Source organism: Malaclemys terrapin, chromosome 2 (assembly GCF_027887155.1).
Source record: "Malaclemys terrapin pileata isolate rMalTer1 chromosome 2, rMalTer1.hap1, whole genome shotgun sequence".
Classification (NCBI taxonomy): domain Eukaryota; kingdom Metazoa; phylum Chordata; order Testudines; family Emydidae; genus Malaclemys; species Malaclemys terrapin.
Window position 1 is genome coordinate 65592128 of NC_071506.1, and position 22386 is coordinate 65614513.

Below are 22386 nucleotides of genomic sequence, written 5' to 3' on the forward strand. Positions count from 1 at the left end.
ATTTCTGACTAAGAAACAACCATCATAAATTCCATTTGCAATTGTATGCTAGTGATAAACTGTCCAAGGGAAAAAATAAGTGTATCTATCATTGGTATTTATATGACCTCCATTACTGTACCATCTGAGCACTTCACAGTCTTTAATGTATTTAGATTCACATCACCCTTGGCAGTTTGGAGGTACTATCACCCCATTTACAGGTGGGGACTGAACCACAGAGAGGTTAAGGGCCAGATTTTTTAAAGTATTTAGGCATCTAAAGATGTAGATAGGCACCTAGGGGGATTTTGAAAAGTGCCTAGGCACCTTGGCCCTAAGTAGCTGGCCCAAAGTCACACAAGAAGTCTGTGGTAGTCATCCAAATCCTGGGCTAGTGCCCTTTGAAAAAGTTCAGATCCAGAAACAAACTTGATATCCTTCATAAATAGTTAAAATGAGTTTATTACAAGCAATTCTGACATAGTATAAGTAGATCAGGTTTCAGCCAGGTAAGAAAAACAGAAGACAAAACAGCTAAATTCCTATTAAACTAGAATATCACTTTGCATCTAGCAATCTGAACTTAAATATCATGTTTCTAATTTGGTTGGATTTTACATTCATCTGTAGGCTCTCTAGTACTTGTTGGAATTCGGCTTTATTTTTGAGCAACCAGAATGAAGTTGCTTCTGAGTAGCAGTCAGAAGCTTAAATAATGGAGTGTGTGTGTTTTGTTTAAACTGAACTCTAACATTAACCTTATGTTACACAATTAGGTTAAAAATTAAGAGAAGACTGGAAAGTAAATTACATCCCTCTTTGTGGCTCTGTGGGGCATGGCTATGTACCGCATATGACCTAGAGAAAGTAAAATAAATCTAGAATTAAAGTTTATTAACAAACCAATGTAATAAGGCTGAATAAATTAAGCTGTCAGATGCCAGTCATTACATATTCTTCTGTGATGCATGGCAGTTGGAGACAAAGACTGTGCATATTATGCTAATATTATTTAGTCTACTCAGTATCCATGACATCGTATCCCGGTGAGTCTAGACTACAACAAAATTATTCCTCATAGAGAAGAGAAAGAAATAAGGTTAATGAAATTGCATTTTAGCACCACGGTGAAGTAAAACACATCTCTGACTAGAGTACAGAATAGTATTTGGGATATTCATGAGCTATTCTGTGGGCTCTCTGATTCACATTAGCATGTGCACCATAGAATCGCCCTGTCAAAGGACACTTATTCTGCTTAACAATATAACAAGGGATTTACTGTGATTGTTGGATTATAGAGTCCAATTACTTAGATTTTTGGATTGTGCACAATGTAAAAATTACACTAAAGGCCTAATTTTTAAATGGCCTCCAGAAATACAGCTGTCATTTGAAAATATGGCCCTAAAGGTATGAGTAAAGCCTGGAAATTTAGCATTAAAAGATGACTTTTCATTTCAATTTGCCTTGTTATTCTGTGGTGTTTTAAATGGCTTCTGATTTCATGCAAGACAAACTTCTCATTTCCAACCAGGATCTATTTAACTTAAAATAAATGAATGGATCTAGACCAAAAATCTGTGCATTGTTTCTATTATAGGGCCTGATTCTGTCACCCTTACTGAAGCTGAGCAGTATCTTACAATCAATGGAACTACTAAGCCCCTTAGGGCAGGGACTGTCTGTTTGTTCTGTATTTTTACTGCACCTAGCTGTCCTGGTCTAGGACTCGGCCTCCCATGTCTCAACAGCCCATGAAAGTGAGCCTCCCAGCCCAGGTAGACAGATTTGGACTAGCAGGGCTCATGCTAGTGCTCTAAAAATAGCTATCTAGGTAGTTCTTTGATGTTGCAGCTCGTGCTCTGAAGCTGAAGGCTTGGGGGTTTCACAGCCCAAGCCATAACTTCAAAGTGCTGTCTACACAGCTATTGTTGGAGCACCAGCATGAGCCTTCCTAACAGGAGTCTGTTGACCCAAGTTGTGAGGCTTGCTGCCACGGGCTGTGTAGACATATCCTTAGGTACTATGAGAATACAAATAACAATACTCCAAGAGTAACATACTACTCTGCAAGTAAGGGTGGGCCCATAGTTAATTTACATATTTAATTTTTGTTGTATACTACACAAAGTCTTAACTACAGGAGAACAACTGTGTCCCTTCTAGTAAGCCTTGAATCCTGATATTACTGGATGTTGAATCTTCCTAATGTACCATATAGTGTATAGTAACAGCTAAAGATATTGATACCAGAGGACTTAGTGATCCATCATTGGCCTATGTTTAAAAGGAAAACATTGTTACGATACTAAGTACTTTAACTGTTTTTTAGAAAAGGATAATGCTTTTAATTTATCATAGTAAATTTGACATTTAGTCTAGTACTAATTCACTAGTGCAATAATACTAAGTGAGACTGGTGGTCTGGCAATACTGTAATGTGCTATTATGTGGGGTTTCTGAGTGTGAATTAGTATTACATGGTGCATTCAACTCTTAGGTCAATACCAAGGGCCAAGAACATTGCAGAAAGTAAACAGAAGAGAACCTCACAATTCTCTGTAGCCACCTTTCTGACCCTTTCAGGAATGGTGTTGATACTTTCCTAAAAGATCTATGGCCAGCTCTCCTTAACTAGAAAAGGTGGGGCAGATCCTCAGCTAGTATACATTTTAATAGCTCAAGTAGAACTATGGCAATTTAACCTTATTGAGGATCTGCCTAAGGATACAAAGTATGACACAAAAAATATGGAAGGTGTGGAAGAGTGAAAGTGAATAATCGTGTCGGGGAAATGATGGAGGAGGCAGGAGGGAAGAGTGGAAATCCTTGGGATTCTGAAAAGGTATACATGTCACTAAGAGAAAGCATGGAGGTTTTGTAAATGCACAAGGAAAAAAAGAAAACGAACAAGTGAACTCATGCTCATCTCTGCAAGTAACATATCTGATGCCAAGACAGGTTCTGAATTGAATTATGTAACTAATTACAATGACATTTTTCATAGCCCTTGGTGTGCACCTTATACATTGGATTAGGATTCAGTTTGAGGTGGATGTTTTTCCTGACAGAAAGTAGAATTTTCTAGATGAGTGGCCAGAGACCTATAAACTAACTAGAATGACAGTGGGATGATGGTTCTGTTGTAGCGTGAAGTATAAGGAATCAGTTGAAAGGGATAAAAATCCAGTTTTGGGATGATGGGAACCATTAATTGTTTCAATTAGATAAAACTATGTAAAACAGCAGATCACATCTGGAGCTGTGAAGTGCAATGAATTAATTTATACATGATGCATTAATATATCTGATCAGACCAGCAAAGATTATCCATAACTTGCTTTGCTGATCAAAGTATTTTAACTATAATAAATAGGGGGTGAAAGGATTTAACCAAGTTTCTAGAAAGCTGTTTCACACCACATTTTAGCAAATGGAAATTTGGATAGCCTCCCTTCCCCCCCAAATAAGATCTAAAATATTTAATCCTTGTTATCAACAATAAATCTAAATATATTATTTAATTAAGTTTAACTTCAAAAATGAATAGAGCAAAATTAGAGCTAGCTAATTGGGACCAATTAAAATTTAGCATATGGAGAAAAAAAGATTAATTTAAAATAACTTAGTTTCCACAATACTATATATACTCAGTGCATTACTCATGAATATGCCTAATAAATACTTTGCTCAGAATGTTATTTGGGGAGTGGGAAAAAATCTCCAAATTTCATTTAATAAATTGTACATCCACTGTACTGCCAAAGGATGGAAGATTTGGGAATATGAAAACAGACTGAGATTTATTTACCACTAGGCCATTTATATACTGATTAAAAGAAAAATTCCAGGATGAGTTGGACATGGCAGAAAGGAATAATGCATGGAACCCATCTGCCTTGAAGTGCTTCTGTGCAAGACTCACAATAGCAAGATTATGCCTTTAGCCAGATACTGTAGATGGATTTCAGAATTCAAAATAGGATTTGCAAAAAGTGCTCAGCCTTTACCTAGCTCTGTTCCCATTGAGATCGCAGGTAGAATTTCCACTGGTTTCAATAGGGGCAGATTTGTCCAATGCTAAATGCTTTTGAAAATCCCACCTTTAAAGTCTTTAAACACATATCTGATAACAGGGTTTGTTTTTTTTATCATCTGCAACTATACCATAAAACAAACCGAAACCTCCCACAATGTGGATGAAGCTTGGAAGAAAATGCCTCTGCAGAACTCCAGCGTCTGTGTTAAAATTGCTACTTAACTCAGACCATAACAACTTGACAAGCCTCACATAACAATATAAGATTTTGCAAATGCTTATTGAACAGGAAAATGTCAAAAACAAAGCAATATAATTTATTTGCCACTAAGCATAACAGCAATCTCAACCCAAGGCCACTTAATTTAATGAGAGAATCTCCTAGCTCTTACGCAACTACTCCTACAGGAGATACTGGGGAGCAACAGGTCAGCTTATCAGCCAGTGTTGACCATACTGTTGCATTTGTGTAGCGTGCATGTTATCTTCTGTTTAACCTCTGCCGGTACTTTTGTTCCTCTGATGCTGCTGTTCGTAGTCAAATGATGCTGTTCTCTATTGCTTTTCAGCCTGGACTAAATTCTACCATTGTATAGACCCTATGTCCCTCTTTCTTAACGCAATGCTGTCAAAAATGTTAGTCATCTATTTACAGTGCTGATATCTCTATGTTGTTGATTTACAATTCTGGCACATATTTTTGTCCACGCTTAAAACTCTGCAGCAGTGCACCACTGCAGTGAAGACACTATCTACATCGATAGGAGGGGTTCTCCTGTTGGTTTAAATACTCCACCTCCCTGAGAGGCACTAGCTAGGTTGACAGGAGTATTCTTCCATCAACCTAGCACTGCCTCCACCGGGGGTTAGGTCAGTTTGACTGCATCGCTCAGGAGACTTTTAATTTTTCACACCCCTGAGCGACATAGTTATACAGACCTAATTTCCTTGTGTAGACCAGGTTTAAGGTTGACTTGTCCCCACATGGGTCAAACTGAGGAGATAATAGATTAAGTACCAGGTGACTGACCAACTAAGATCCAGCTGAGGACAGCTAAAAGAGAGACAGGAAGAGACAGGAGATAGAGGGTGACGTCTGGAAGGAAGGGCTAATGGAGCCTAGGGTCTCAGAGAGGTGAAAACTATCACCCCATGTCTGCAGAGAATATAAAAGCCTTATGCTGTGGGAAACAAGCACTTGTATAGCATGTTGTAAATAAAGTACCTTTTGTTAAACTTGCCTTGGAAGTATGTGAAGACTGTTTGCAGAGAGAAATCAAGGGTGAGGGAACCTTGCCAGGTGATAGACCTTAAATGATCCTGTTGATATGTGTGACTGGGATTTTTTTAATTTAATTCCAATTTATAATCTTGGGGCCAATTTTTGCCTTGCAAAGCCTTTGAGGCCAATTAGGTCATAAGCCAGTGCTGCATTTGGCCTAGTAACTTTGTCAGCATTTTATTTTATATATTTAGCGTTAAGTCTGATCGTTTTTATTAAATTAGAAGTTTGGGTCAAGAGCAGGAATAACTGGAATTGTACCCAAACTGGTGTTTGTCTCTTTTCTTTCCTTAAACATTAATATTCACATTCACCAAAGGCAGAAAAGCATTAAAATATACAGCAGTCTATTCTGTTCTGTTCCAAGAATATGTCATACAGTTAGATATTGAACAGACTTGTGTGCAACAGAGCAGACTTAACTGAGATGACTAAAGAAAATGTTATCATTAGTTCAGTGGGCAAACTGCATTAGGAGACAGAAAACACTGTGTGGAAGCCAGTAGTATTAAGTTATTACTTACTGGTCACAATCATGTTACAAGCCACATCCAAAAATATCAATACTGCTGCTGAAGGTAGAACTGACAAAAAATGAAAATACAGCATATTGGACTAAGAGGAAGAAAATGAAGTGGCAAACATTTCTGTCCACTCCCTTCCCCCACACCGAAACTAGAAGACCGACAGATCTGGATGAAGGAAATGATTATCTGGCTCTTCCCTAACCAGACTACATGGAGTATTGAGGAGCAAATTTAGGGATGGAAATGAATCATGATGGTTTTTGACACAAAGTGATTGCTATAGTGTTTTCCAAAAGTTTCTAAGTATATGAAGAAAATGTGGTTCTCCTATGCCAATGTGCAGTAACGGTGTCAAATTATAACTTTTTAATGGCAACCACTTGTGAGATACCAGTACCTATATATTTCTACCTGCAGCAAAACTTGAAAACTCAAAACCAAAGCACGTAATCTCCTGCCTTAATTCCAACATAGTGTTCCATAAAATGTATTGTACAGCAGTAAGCACGCTGTTGATGCTTAGAAAAACATAAGAACGTAGTCATTGGTCAGTGAACTATATGTATTTGAAATATTATGCATGTACCCAGGTACTGAGTATGTGCATTTTGTAAATTTAAAATGCATACAGAACTCACTTGCAGAAAAATCATTGAGTTACTGAATGGCATCTAGTTTACAAAGGAGACATCATATATCATAAAATAAATACCACTAATAGATATCATAGAGCTACCATCTAAGGTTTTTCTAATTGTCTTGAGATCAGTGTAAGTTTACACACACACAATCTAGTGTTTCCTCTTTTCTAATAAATCCTACCCTACCAATGAACAAAGTAATAAAATACACAATGGCAGGTGGACATCATAGGTGAGATCCTCAGATGATATAAATTGTCATAGCTCCATTGAAGTCAGTGGATCTATGACAACTTACCCCAAGGGAGGAGATGCTCCCATGTATGTAGTTTGGTGTGAGCTACCCCACACAAATCTCATCACTGAATAAGCTCATGTCAAGTGTACCACTGGTATCACAAAGGCCCTGATTCTGCCAAGAGAACTGTATAGGCAGATCTCTGTGCCTAAGTGAAGGCCTATTTCTGGCTTGAGGCCAATTTTGCCTTAAATCTCATCAGAGGCCTTAAAGGGTATGAACAGCCTTATAGTGTGCCATCGGCAACATCATCTCTATGTAGCTTTTTCCAGGGAGTAGGAGAGCACCTTGTTGCACCCTTTCAAACAGCTTTCACTCACATCAGAAAAATATTTTTATACAGTATTTATAAAATGTGTTGTTCAGGGTAAATCTTTGGAGAAGTGAAAAATAATTCCCAGGAATCATTTTAAAAAGTACTTTTACAAGTGTGTTAATATTCTAGCTTCTTTTTGCCAAAACATTTGAATAGGCATTTCCATTGCTGTAGGATGGACTGAATTCATCTGTGGTGTATATCCACTGAAGTAAATGCAACGTCAGGGATAAATTTGGCATATTTACAAACTAGAATCCAAATGAGAGAGACATTGTTAATCCTTACAGACAAAAGGCAGTGGTTTCCTTAGCAATGAGAATGACATGAAAGCTCCCAGAAGAAGTTCTTTCTTCTTTCTGGTGGTTTTCTTCCAGTAAATTCATTTGTTTACCTACTTGCATCAAGAATCAGATACTTAATGTCTAGCTTTAATTGATATTGTGAACTGACCTGGAGAGAATGGATTAACTGTTTGTTCTTATTGCTAAGCCTCTAGTAAACTCCAGCAGGTTCACCTCTGTCTACATTTAGAAACATTAATGAATTTTTAATGTTAATATTCAATTCCTTCTTGATGCTAAGGGTACAGATTTGCAGCTATAGTAACTGTCACAGCATTGAAATAATCAGTGTGGATTGGTGTCCTTTAGAATGATTTCTGTTCTAACATTGGTGGGTCACATGAATGAGTTTCATTTTAAAAACCACGAGCCTTACATTTAGCACTAGGGGTATAGTAAGCAGAAAGGATTTTTCCCACCTGTTAGGAAGCCAACGTCTTTTGATTACAAATTCATTTTTGGATCCTTTATCTGGAAGCTCTTTATAATAATCCACACCAAATAAAAAGAATACGGATACAAAATATTTGGGATCTGATTCTTAAAGCCCCTTTACAGCACTTTGGAAGGGTGAAAGGGGTTTAAGCCCATTTTACTCTACATGAAGGTCTTTTTATACCATTCTTTCAAAGAAAATCAGGCCATCTGTGTATGATCAGTGATAGGTAAAATTATAATGTCATTTGGATGGGATATGCATGTTTTTTTCTAATGCTGCCTATTCCCTAGCTACACATTCTCTGCACTAAATTCTACATTAGCCAGAAGCAGAAATTCACAGTACTGCTGTCTCCCCTCTTGTGTGAAAACATAGATGTTTAACCAAATTCACCCTCAGTGAAGATAGTGAAGTTACATTGGGATTAGTTTGCTTATTATTTTAAAGGGAAGTTGAATTGATATAAATCAATTTGGGTGGAACAGAAGCAGTGATGTTTTGTACTCCAATTCTCTTCTCGGAAGCCCTATGATCTATGGTTTAACACAGCAGTTCTCAAAGTTCACTGCACTGTGACCCCCTTCTGACAACAAATATTATTACATGACTGCAGGAGGGGAGCCGAAGCCTGAGCCTGCCCCAGCCCCACTGCCCCAGGCAGCAGGGCCAAAGCTGAAGCCCAAAGACTTCAGCCCAGGGCCGGGGGGGGGAGGGGCCTGTAACCTGAGCCCTGCTGCCCAGGGCTGAAGCCGAAGCCTGAGCCCCGCTGCCTGGGGCTGAAGCCCTCGGCATGGGCAGTGGGTGAACCCTGGGCTCAGAGAGGCTAGCCCCCGGTCCAGTCCATCCCTTCCACCTGAGGTCACCGTTTGAGTGCCTACAGCCCCAGAGCACCTCCAGCCTCAGAGCAGTGGGTGGGAAGTGCGCGAACTCCCCTGGCCCTGGAGCACTGGGCGATGCAGCCCCAGCGGCCCCACCCCTGGAGCACTGGGCAGTGCTGCCCCCCCCAGCACTGGGTGGCCCCAACCATCCCAAGTCCCAGCCACCCTAGCTCCAGCCCCAGCAGGCTTCCTGGAAGAGGAGCAGCTTCTGTGGGCTGGGACCAACTAGCGGCAAGCAGGATGGTGCCTCGGGGCAGAGCACAGGCAGGGCCACTTGGGGCTGTTTGGGGAGGCACAGCCTTCCCCAGCCTATTATATGTGCTTCCCAGACTTTGGCCCCAAGCTCCAGCAAGTCTAATGCCAGATCTGGCGACCCCATTAAAATGGGGTTGCGACCCACTTTGTGGTCCCGTCCCACTGGTGAGAACTGTTGGACATTTATCTCACCTACACCAGTGACATCAGAAATAATTCCTCTGCAGTTAATTAATTTATTTTTTTACTTTTATTGAGATAGCACCTACGGCATTCAACCAAAATCTCATTGAGCTACATGGCGTACAAACACAGAACAAGAGATTGTACTTACTTCAAGGCAGCAACTAACTAAACCGACCAAACAGATGTTGAAGGGAGAAACCACAGTGGTGGTTTGCGAATGTCATGTTAGTTCCACAATATTTTTTTTAAAACTATCTTTTAGTGTACAACTGGTGAGATCAAAATCAGGCCTTACGGGTCTTCTTTCAGCCATTGGAGTTAAGAGTCTACTTCAGCCACTAATTGGCTGGAATGCTATTTTGAGACTTGGAAATCTCTCTCAAAGCCCCACATCCAACCCCTAGGCCATTTTGATATGTGCACTCCCATATCTCCAACACCCCAATATTTTCAGATTGATATTCAGAAATACTTGTCTCACAAAATATGGCTAATATTTATGCTATTCAGTAAGTTTATCCATCACAACTACAGATATATGTGTGCATAAAATATATTCTCTCTCCTACATACTTACTGATTTGGTAGGGTTGACAATAGGCTATTTGTTTTTTGTTATATTTGTACCCCACAAAGGTCTCATTACACTGCCAGAATAGAGTGAAAGAACCTCCATGTAAATGAGAATCAGGTCTTTAGTGTTTGGGCAAATTTGGTTGCTTATAAAAATGACACATTAATGACAATGACTGAAATCAAAGCGAAGTGGACTGGGACTATATATACTTCCCCACACTCAGTTATTCAATATTTTTCAATTTTGAGCTGCAGGGTCTCTTCTGATTCAGTTCTGGATCAGTGCCAACAGGAATTGTGCCAAGCTTTGTGATCAGCATATGATGTTGCAATCTTCCAGTAATGTAAGTCTACCACTAGGTAGCATGATTGCCTTTATTTATTTATTTGGTTATATCCTGAAACTACTATTGCCTTCAAAAAATGATCAACCCTTCTTTGCTGAAAATCGTCAACTATTCTCTGTCCTAGCACTCGATACAGCAAAGTGCTGAGCATTTTGGCCCTGATCCCGTTGACTTCATATGCTTAGAGCTAAGCATGCACTTAAATGTGTAGCTGGATTGGGGCCGAAGAACTCAAACAAGTAAGCCCTCAAACTCATTTTAACTTTAGTGGCATTATACCTGTGTAAGGTCACAGGCGAACCAGGCCAGAATAGTGGAAAAGAGAAGTTTTGCCAATGTAGGATTATTCCTGACTGTACATTACAACACGAATAGCAGTGACCACAATAGTGAAGGCTGCACTTTTTTTTTTTTTTACACTAACTGGTTTAAGTTATACATAACTTCCTATCAATTTCACCTGTCAGGCTGAAGTTTCCATGCTTAATCTCTATTTGAAGGGAATCTTTTTCTTTTTAAAAAGTTTGAGCAAAAATAACACAGCTGTTTCTGAGTATGAGTGAAAAATATGTTTTCCCATTATACAAAATAAACCTTAAAACCTAAAAAATAAATAAAAATGCAGCCCTAGTTGGGTAGAACTTAATTTTTTTGCACCTGAATAGCCCTCACTGGGAAAAAATTAGTTTGTGTGTTCTAGTAAAAACTGGTTTTGACTTAGCTGATTTTTTATATGACTTTGAAAAACGAGCTGCAAGATGAACAGAACATTTTTTAACATCAGTGGTGTTTTTTAATAATCACAAAACATTTTGAACAACTGGAAGATGTGCTGTGAATATGTACATATTAATGCAGAAATGTACTCAAATGTGACATAACTGCATCAGACCAAAGGTCCATCTAGCCCAGTATCCTGTTTTCTGACAGTGGCCAATGCCAGATACCCCAGAGGGAATGAACAGAACAGTATCGGGGGTAGCCGTGTTAGTCTGTATCCACAAAAACAACAAGGAGTCTGGTGGCACCTTAAAGACTAACAGATTTATTTTGGCATAAGCTTTCATGGGTAAAAACCCCAGAAGTGGTCTATCATATCCCCTCTTAGTCATCTCTTTTCCAAGCTGAAAAGTCCCCGTCTTATTAATTTTGCCTCATACAACAGCCATTCCATACCCCTAATCATTTTGTTGCCCTTTTCTGAACCTTTTCCAATTCCAATATGTCTTTTCTGAGATAGGGTGACCACATCTGCACACAGTATTCAAGTTGTGGCTGTACCATGGATTTATATGAGGCAATATGATATTTTCTGTCTTATTATCTATCCCTTTCTTAATGATTCCCAACATTCTGTTTGCTTTTTTGACTGCCACTGCACATTGAGTGGATTATGTTTTCCAATGTGCATTACTTTGCATTTATCAACATTGAATTTCATCTGCCATTTTGTTGTCCAATCACCCAGTTTTGAGAGATCCTTTTGTAGCTCTTAGCAGTCTGCCTGGGACTTAATTAGATTGAGTAGCTTTGTATCATCTGCAAATTTTGCCACCTCACTGTTTACCGCTTTTCCCAGATAATTTATGAATATGTTAAATAGGATTGGGCTCAGTATAGACCCCTGGGGGACACCACTAATTACCTCTCTCCATTCTGAAAATTGATCGTTTATTCCTACCCTTTGTTTCCTATCTTTTAACCAGTTACCAATCTATGAGAGGACTTTCCCTCTTATCCCATGACTGCTTACTTTGCTTAAGAGCCTTTGGTGAGGGACCTTGTCAAAGGCTTTCTGAAAATCTAAATACACTATATCCCCTGGATCCCTCTTGTCCACATGCTTGTTGACCCCCTCAAAGAATTCTAGTAGATTGGTGAGGCATGATTTCCCTTTATGAAAACCATGTTGACTATTTCCCAACAAATTATGTTCATCCATGTGTCTGACAATTTTGTTCTTTACTATAGTTTCAACCAGATTGTCCAGTACTGAAGTCAGGCTTACTGGCCTTTTATTGCCGGGGTCACCTCTGGAGCCCTTTTTAAAAATTGGTGTCACATTAGCTATCCTCCAGTCATTTGGTACAGAAGCTGATTTAAATGATAAGTTACAGACTACAATTAGTAGTTCTGCAATTTCACATTTGAGTTCCTTCAGAATTCTTGGGTAAATACCATCTGGTCCTGTGGATACAGACTAACACAGCTACCCCTCTGACATGTGGTCCTGGTGACTTATTACTGTTTAGTTTATCAATTTGTTCCAAAGCCTCCTCTAATGACACCTCTATCTGGGACAAGTCCACAGATTTGTCACCTAAAAAGAATGGCTAAGGTTTGGGAATCTCCCTCACATCCTCAGCCATGAAGATTGATGCAAAGAATTCATTTAGTTTCTCAGCAATGGCCTTATCGCCCTTGAATGCTCCTTTAGCATCTCGATCGTCCAGTGGCCCCACTGGTTGTTTAGCAGGCTTCCTGCTTCTGATGTACTTAAAAAAAATCTTGCTATTACTTTTTGAGTCTTTGGCTAGCTGTTCTTCACATTCTTTTTTGGCCTTCCTAATTATATTTTTACACTTAATTTGCCAGAGTTTATGCTCCTTTCTATTTTCCTCACTAGAATTTAACTTCCCCTTTTTAAAGGATACCTTTTTGCCTCTCACTGCTTCTTTTACTTTGTTGTTTAGCCATGGTGGCTCTTTTTTGGTTCTCTTACTATATTTTTTAATTTGGGGTATACATTTAAGTTGAGCCTCTTTATAGTGTCTTTAAAAAGTTTCCATGCAGCTTGCAGAGATTTTACTTTTGGTGCTGTACCTTTTAATTTCTATTTAACTTTCTTTCACATATAGTGCCACTCCCCCACTAGCACAACCTGTTCTGTCCTTCTGATATATTTTGTACCCTGGTATTACTGTGTCCCATTGATTAACCTCATTCCACCAAGTTTCTGTGATGCCTATTATATCAATATCCTCATTTAATACAAAGCACTCTAGTTCACCCATCTTGTTATTTAGACTTATAGCATTGGTATATGAGCACTTTAAAAATGTGTCACTTTTTAGCTGTCTCCCATTACATGATGTAATTGAATGAGACTTATTTTCATGTGACTGTTTCTCATGTGCTGGCGATTTGCAATGAATGAACTTGTACAGTATGTGGTGAATGAGTCAAGGGTTCAAGATGTTGAAAACAATGAGGTTGCACAGGTGTAACATTTGTCCTATAGAGCTTCATTACTGATAATGATGTGCAAACCAGAAAGAACAAAGTGTGGTTTTCCAATCTCTGGCGGAGCTTGCAGTGCTAGCATTTGGGGGAAGTGGGGGAAGAAATCTTTTTACTTCTGTATTGAACAAATTTAAACTAGAAGTCAACAAGATGCAATAAATATGGGACACCCCTACTTCCATTTTTGCAGAAATGAACTTTAAAATAACTTAATGTTTCTAAACAATATTCTCATATCTCCCATAATATTGGTGCCTGTCACTGGCGAACAAGTTTATAGAATCGTTTATCAGGTGATAGATCAACATACAAAGCACTCTGACCTGAGTCAGTTCCTGAGCCGCTTCTTAGAGACTGATTGCATAATATGAACACAGATTAGTTCCATCTAGAAAGCAAGATTTCCCATTGAAGTATGAGCCCTACAAATCCTGAGGGAAGGGATTGGACTATACTTCATTCCTAAATGTTATCACCGCCAGCCTCCTCTGAATCTATATGCTCTGACTCAGATCAGTTTGGAGCAGACTCCCAAGTCAGATAATTTCACATTCAATCACTGATCTCAGGGTCTCTAAGTCAGAAGTGCTTGACTGTAGATTGTTCATCTTTTGTGTTATATTCAAAGGAGCCAAACTGGTGACAAGTCAAACCTGTTACAGAGTGTCTTTCACTGTCAATAGAGGTCACTGAACATCTCTATTCATTCTTTTACCAGGAATCTTTAGCTGATAGTCTCTTTTTCCTGAAGATGGACTTCAGCTTAAAGTTCTCTGGCATGACGTTTTGAAAGCATAGCCCCTGACCTTCCCAGACCTTCACTTGCTTTCTGCTCCACAATATGCTCTTCTCTAGACACAGAAGTCAGATCTTGTGGGTTTTGAACTGCATCATTGATCATACAGATATCCAGGGCTCTGGATAAACAATTATTAAAAAAAAGTTTTAATAGTGTCATTTATATAAAGATGAAAGTATTCTCTAGCTATTTTGCCCTTGTAACTTAGTTTTCCATTTAGTCTCCTAAAATTGTATTCTATTCCCTTGTTTGATCTCTAGCTCATGAGAAAACTTAGATACACAATATTCCCCTTTTCTCTGTTCATGTACGGTATCTTCATGTTTCCAGGCTGTAGATGCTTTTTGGCCATTTGCCAACACCATAGTATAAGTTTCTGCTTCAGGCTTTTCTTTTCTACTCTATAAAAACCAGCATTTCTGCGGGGAGTGGAAGGTATGGGGGACAACATGTTAACAGCTGCTGAGGCTACAGTGGTCACTAAGGTGACATAGCTTTGATGAAGCATCTCCACAACCAGGCCACGGTCTTGCTTGGAAGATTCTTTGCCTACTCCATCACTCCTTTCAGGCTATAAAGGCAGGATGCTGCATTTTGGACTTGGCTGAAGATGTGCTACAAAGTAATTCTAGTGATAAAGAGCATTTTCAGCATATAATATAAATGTAATGTCTACTGTGGAAGCATTTCTAGCATTAGACACTAGAACTGCTGCTCTGCTTAGGGCTGACTTGGCTTTTCATCCTTCTCTGAAGTAGACAAACTGAGTTCCCTAGAGTTTCCTGTGTGTAAATATTCAGAACCGGACCTTAAAAACCAGGATTCTGTCTGCTCTGCGTTGACATTCATGATCTCTTGGCTCTTACAGCAAGAGAGATTCGCCCTAGTGTGCTTGGCCACAGTTTCTCTTACTCTCAATATTGCATCACTGCAACAGGGCATGAGTTGCCTGTCATCTTTCACCCCAGGAAGGGCTGTATTTCACTGCCACTGCATGCATATCACTGTAACACACTTTTGCATCCTTTGGGATGACAAGGGCTATATGAATGTATTGCCTTCATATAAATTAGGCTTGGCTAAAGCCATGCCCACTTGGTGTGGCACTCTGTCCCCCTCTAGTGGTTGCTAGACTACAGAGGTTAATGAGTGTGCTACAGCCTAGGCTAAGAGAGCTCAGTCTTTTAGCTCAGGAAGTTGAGGCTTACATATTAAGATCCAGAAGTCCCAGGTGCTGGTCCCTGTTGCTGATGACCCACCCAGGGGCACGAGTGTTACAAGTGGTGTCCTGTTTGGGGAATTGAACTGGGAAGATCCAGAATGCACTTCCTGGCCAGGGGGAGTATGTAAAGCCAGGCCTGCTCATTGTGGCACTAGTCTCCTTCTAACAATGGCTAGACCAATCAGAAGTAACCAGCTTGCTACAGTCTTGACTGAGAGAGGTGAAACTTTTAGCTCAGGTAGTAGGGGCTCACGTATGGAGCTCCAGAGATCCCAGGTTTGATCTTGCTGCTGATCACCCACCTGGGGGTGTCAGCATTACACTTGGATAACTGTTCATCCAACCCTAGCTGTTGAAATGAAAGTAAAGTGCATGTAGATGATATCTGTATCCTGTAACTTAAAGGCAGCATTAGCAGTGAAGTTGTCAGAAGCACTCTATTTGGCAGGCAGAAATGATATAAAACTCCAAGCAGCACAGAGTCACAGAACATTCCTGTCACATGGCATTCTCCTCTTCTCCACTGCCGACTGCTGGCCTGGGTCTTTGAAGCTTAAATATTTTGTTTTGTTATAAATTACAATTTTGTTATAAATTACAATTCAACCCCACTGAAAGTGAGTGCAATGCCATTGAAATCAATAGAGTTGTAGGGATGAGTTCCATCCACCTGTGAGGAGGTCCAAATTCAGGGCTCTGCTGGGGCATACAAAACCCATACTGGAGAGCAAGGGGTGAAGGTACAGCAAGGGGTAAAGGGGGTAAGCTCTGGGCCCAGACACACCTGCAAAGCCTGCCCAAGCTGGAGGCAGGGCTTCAAAAAAAGAGAGCAGAACAGCTCAGAAGGGGGCAGTGAAAGGAAGCAGATGGCTGTTGTGAGGGGAAAGTACAGCCCAGGAGCTCACTGCTTGAGTCCTGATGCCTGTGCAAACCCCAAATGAGAGGCCAGTGAGTAAGTGTGCAGGTCAGAGACTAGCCAGAAGTGATTTACTCCAAGAAGCTAAAGGCGGCTGAGGTAGGAACTGGGGGCAGCTGCTTAGCACCCCAAGGTGCTGGCCCAGAGCCTGGTGGAGAAGGTGGGCCTGGGCTCCCCTACCCACTCCAAAAGGACATTACAACAACAAAAGCCTTCACCTTGAGTGAGAGGCTAGTGGGAAAAGACTTCGGCTGTTTGCGGGACCAATTCCCCAAATCCTTGTGCTAAAGGGGAGGACTGGAAACCATTGGGGCAGGGCACTGAAAGACAGAACTATGTTTCAATAGGGAGATGGCCTGGCAACCGCTGTCTGACCATGAGGCAGCACTGTCGGGGGTTATGAACCTTCTACAGGGGCATACTAGTCTTTCCAGTGTGTGTTTTGTCAGATAGCCTGTAGTAGTATTCATATTTGGCAGAGGGAGCCCATTAGAAAGGTACAACTGGCACTGGTACAACTAGCTTTCTTAGTTTGATTGTGATCTCAAAAGTGACATTCATTCTTTTACCATCAAAACCTGTCCGAGCACATCAACAGTCTGATTATCTCTGCAGATCTTGTTCTATTCTCCAAGAGGTGAGGGATAGAGAATTAAAATCAGGGCATGAGCCATTATTTGAGAATACATTGTTTCCCTTAGAACTGAGATTTCATCTTTGCAAAGTCTGAATATGAGAACACATTTTTCCATCTAATTTTTAAGAAGATACAGCCTTGAAATTAACTCATGTAGTCTGGAAACATGCTGAAGAGCTGTCAAATTGCTCAGATCATTCTGCTCCAGAAGCATCAGTTGAGCTAAAGGAGAATGTCCTAAGGACGATAGGAACAGCTTGAAGAAAAGAGGGGCCCTGAAGAAGCTTCTTTTGGGACAGAAGAAGTTGTGCAGGTCAGAAGTGAGAAGATCCTGCTTTGGCAAAAGCAGGTTCTGGGAAGGAAGCAGTCACAGGGGACTAAGAAGAATCTCACTTCCATGGGGAGAAACAGACATGGGGAAGATGAGTTCTAAGGCCTGGTCTACACTAGGCGTTTATGTCGAAGTTAGCGCCATTACATCGAATTAACCCTGCACCCGTCCACACTGCGATGCTATTTAGTTCGACATAGAGGTCTCTTTAATTCGACTTCTGTACTCCTCCCCGACGAGGGGAGTAGCGCTAAATTCGACATGGCCATGTCGAATTAGGCTAGGTGTGGATGGAAATCGACGCTAATAGCTCCGGGAGCTATCCCACAGTGCACCACTCTGTTGATGCTCTGGACAGCAGTACGAGCTCGGATGCTCTGACCAGCCACACAGGAAAAGCCCCGGGAAAATTTGAATTTGAATTCCTTTTCCTGTCTGGCCAGTTGAATCTCATTTCCTGTCTGGACATCGTGGCGATCACAGCAGCACTGGCAACGATGCAGAGCTCTCCAGCAGTGATGGCCGTGCAGTCTGTGAATAGAAAGAGGGCCCCAGCATGGACTGATCGGGAAGTCTTGGATCTCATCGCTGTGTGGGGCGATGAGTCCGTGCTTTCTGAGCTGCGCTCCAAGAAACGGAATGCAAAGATCTATGAGAAGATCTCAAAAGACATGTCAGAGAGAGGATACAGCCGGGATGCAACGCAGTGCCGCGTGAAAATCAAGGAGCTGAGACAAGGCTACCAGAAGACCAAAGAGGCAAACGGACGCTCCGGATCCCATCCCCAGACATCCCGTTTCTACGAGGCACTGCATTCCATCCTCGGTGCGGCCGCCACCACTACCCCACCACTGACCGTGGACTCTGAGGATGGGATATTGTCCACGGCCGGTTCCTCGGACATGTTAGCGGACGGGGAAGATGAGGAAGGAGATGAGGAGGGCGAGGCAGTCGGCAGCGCTCACAACACTGATTTCCCCGACAGCCAGGATCTCTTCATCACCCTTACAGAGATCCCCTACGAAGCGTCCCCAGCCGTTACCTCGGACACAGAATCTGGGGAAGGATCAGCCAGTAAGTGTTGTAAACATCTAAACATTTATTTTTAACAGAACAGGAATATTAACAATTAAAAGAATGGGTTGTTCATGATTACTTTGCCCTAGGCACTTAACGGTTCAGTCATGGGCAGTGCAAGTTTTGAAAAAAAATCTAGCAATGTCCGGTTTTCCGTGATTGTCCTGACCAAGCCGCTCTACTGTTTAGTCCCTGCTACTGCAGCTAGAGTAAAATGCGGTCTATATGTGCAGGGATAGAGCAGTAATCCTCCCGGGACATCTCGATGAAGCTCTCCTGGAGGTAATTGGAAAGCCGTTGCATGAGGTTCCTGGGGAGAGCGGCCTTATTGGGTCCTCCGAAGTACGACACGTTGCCGCGCCACGAGACTATCAAGTACTCGGGAATCATTGCTCTGCACAGCAGGGCGGCATACGGCCCTGGTCTTTGGAGGCTTTCCCGGAGCATTCTCTCTCTCTCGCTGTCAGAGATCCTCATCAGGGTGATGTCGCCCATGGTGACCTGCTTTGAATTAGGTAGGGGAATGTTAGTGTTGGGACTGCTTGCTCGTTCCTTTACAGAACTGTAACCGCTGGTTTGCAGCCACGCGGTGGAGGCGGGAGAGGGGCTGCCGAAAGGGATCGTTCCTGGGGACAGCCGCGAGGGGGTGGGACAGGGGCAGAGTTCCCGCTTGCCGGATTGCTGGCAGCAGGGACTGACATTGCTTTAAATGTGAAATGAGGCCAGTGGTAATATAAAAGTTTTAAACTGCCACAAGTCTACGGCTTACCATGTCTACCTGCAACAGAAATTCCGTTGTGCTGCCCCGCTTCTCAAATGTGCTGTGGAAGACCCCAGGCACTGAATGCGAAGGCCGAGAATTCGACCTTGTGCTGAGTGCGCATGTGATAGGTGCTGTGCATGGTCTTGTTCACAGAGAAAGACTATGTTCTTTGTTCACAACTACATTTATCTTTCTGAGGAATTCACTCCCTTTTTCCCATTCCCACAGCCACATCTGCGACTGTCTCACAACCTAGCCTGGCATCACACTCCCAGAGGCTAGCGAAGATTAGGCATAGGAAGAAGAGGACACGGGAGGACATGTTCTCTGAACTTATGGCCTGTTCCCAAGCCCAGGCAGCACAGCAGACCCAGTGGCGGGAGAACTTGTCCCAAATGCAGCAAGCAAACATGGATCGGGAGGAGAGGTGGCGGCAGGAAGACCAGCAGGCGACTCAAACGCTGCTTGGACTACTGAGGGAGCAAACAGACACGCTCCGGCGCCTTGTGGATGTTCTGCAGGAACGGAGGCAGGAGGACAGAGCCCCGCTGCAGTCCATCTCTAACCGCCCTCCCCCGCCACCAAGTCCCATACCCACCTCACCCAAAGTGCAAAGAAGGAGAGGCGGCAGAGTCCCTGCTAACTCTCACTCCACCCCTGCAGAGAGCTCTAGTAGCAGAAGGCTCTCATTCCCCAAAACTTGAAAAGTTCTTTCCTTCCCGCCTGACACAAGCCCCCGTCCAAGTTTCACCTCCCAGTTCCATGTGTAGTTGATAATAAAAAATACGTTCATGTTAAGTACTGTTTCAATGATGTTCTTTTGGAGGAGGAGGGGAAAGGGGGTTGGTAATTGGACAGGACAGTCGCCTTTGGCAGGTACATAGGCAGGGGCAGGCACAGCAGCAGGGCACATACACAGTGCAGTGATGCAGTGACTAGTTACCCTGGTTAGTCTGGGAGGTTGTTTTCATGTTATGTGGTGGGGGGTGGGTTGCTCTGTGACTTTGTGGCGGGGGAGGGCAGTTACAGATCTTAAGCGGCGGTCCTTATGCAGGATCACAGAGCCACGCAGCAGGGGATCTGTAACCGTCCTCCCCCTGCCACAAAGTCACATAGCCCCCCCATACACACAGTCCCGATCAGGAGGGGTGACAGGCTCCGTTGAAACAACCATCCCATCGCAGCGGAGCCCGTCAATCCTTGAGTTTAGAAGCTTCATTCGCGTCACTACACTACACCCGCTCCGCACCACAGTCTGCGTCCCAGTTTTAAAAAATTCCCGCGAAAACAGTATTAAAGAAAACGGTGTGCATTAACAAAATAGAACTATTTTTATTTCGAAACGTGTGTTGGAAGGGGGTGAAGGGGGTATGTAACTGGGTAGGATAGTCAACATTAACTGGGTAAAGAAACGGGGCCAGGTACAGCTTCTCTGTACACAAACTTTAAAGTCACAGGTTACCCTGCTCACTCAGGAACTTTGCTTTCAAAGCCTCCCGGATGCACAGCGCTTCCCGCTGTTCTCTTCTAATCGCCCGGCTGTCTGGCTGTGCGTAATCAGCAGCCAGGCTATTTTCCTCAACCTCCCACCCCACCATAAAGGTCTCCCCCTTGCTCTCACAGAGATTGTGGAGCACACAGCAAGCTGCTATAACAATGGGGATATTGGTTTCGCTGAGATCACAGCGAGTCAGTAAGCTTCTCCATCTCCCCTTGAGACGGCCAAAAGCACACTCCACCACCATTCTGCACTTGCTCAGCCGGTAGTTGAAGAGTTCTTTTTCAGTGTCCAGGGCGCCAGTATAGGGCTTCATGAGCCAGGGCTTTAGCGGGTAGGCTGGGTCCCCGAGGATGACTATAGGCATTTCCACATCCCCAACAGTTATTTTGTGGTCCGGGAAGTAAATACCTTGTTGCAGCCGTCTAAACAGACCAGAGTTCCTGAAAACACGAGCGTCATGAACCTTGCCCGGCCATCCCACGTAGATGTTGGTAAAACGTCCCCTGTGGTCCACCAGTGCTTGCAGCACCATGGAAAAATAGCCCTTTCGGTTAATGTACTGGGTGGCCTGGTGGTCCGGTGCCAGGATAGGGATGTGAGTTCCATCTATGGCCCCACCGCAGTTTGGGAATCCCATCGCTGCGAAGCCATCTATGATCGCCTCCACGTTTCCCAGGGTGACTACCTTTGGCAGCAGTACATCAACGATTGCCTTGGCTACTGGCATCACAACAACCCCCACAGTAGATTTGCCCACCCCAAACTGGTTCGCGACAGACCGGTAGCTGTCTGGCGTTGCAAGCTTCCAGAGGGCTATGGCCACTCGCTTCTGTACACTCAGTGCAGCTTGCAACCGGGTGTCATTGCGCTTCAGGGCAGGGGACAGCAACTCACAAAGTTCCAGGAAAGTTCCCTTCCGCATGCGAAAGTTTCGCAGCCACTGGGATTCATCCCAGACCTGCAGCACTATGCGGTCCCACCACTCAGTGCTTGTTTCCCGTGCCCAGAATCGCCGTTCCACGGCATCAACATGACCCATTGCCATCGTGATGTCCTCGGCGCTGGGTCCCCTGCTTTCTGAGAGGTCTGTGCTACTCTCAGACTTCAGGACATCACCGCGGTGCTGTAGCCTCCTCGCCTGACTTTTCTGCATCTGCCTCAGGGAAAGCTGTATGATAAGCTGCGAGGCGTTGAGAGCGGCCACAACTGCAGCGATGGTTGCAGCGTGCTCCATGCTCACAGTGCTGTGGCATCCGCGCTGTCAATGACTGGAAAAGTGCGCGAACTGATTTCCCGCCGGCGCTTTCAGGGAGGGAGGGCGGGAGTGATGGACGGATGACGACAGTTACCCAAAAGCACCCTCGACACATTTTGTTACCCAGAAGGCATTGCCGGCTACACCCAGAATTCCAATGGGCAGAGGGGACTGCGGGAACTGTGGGATAGCTGACCACAGTGCACCGCTTCGAATGTCGACGCTTTCACCGTTAGTGTGGACTCACAAAGTCGAATTACTGTCCTTAGTGTGGACACAGACGTTCGACTTTGCAATATCGATTCCAAAAATTCGATTCAAGTAAATTCGAACTACTCTCGTAGTGTAGACAAGGCCTAAGGGAAGTGCTGAATAGGACAGGAGGAGCTGCAGAGGGGGCAAAAAGAAGCCCCAAGACATAGGCCCAGACAGATCATTGCATGCACAAAAAATGGATTGCAAGTACAGATGAGATAATTGTATGTGTGTGAAATGGTTACTTCACACTCATCTGTGTATCTTGCATGTG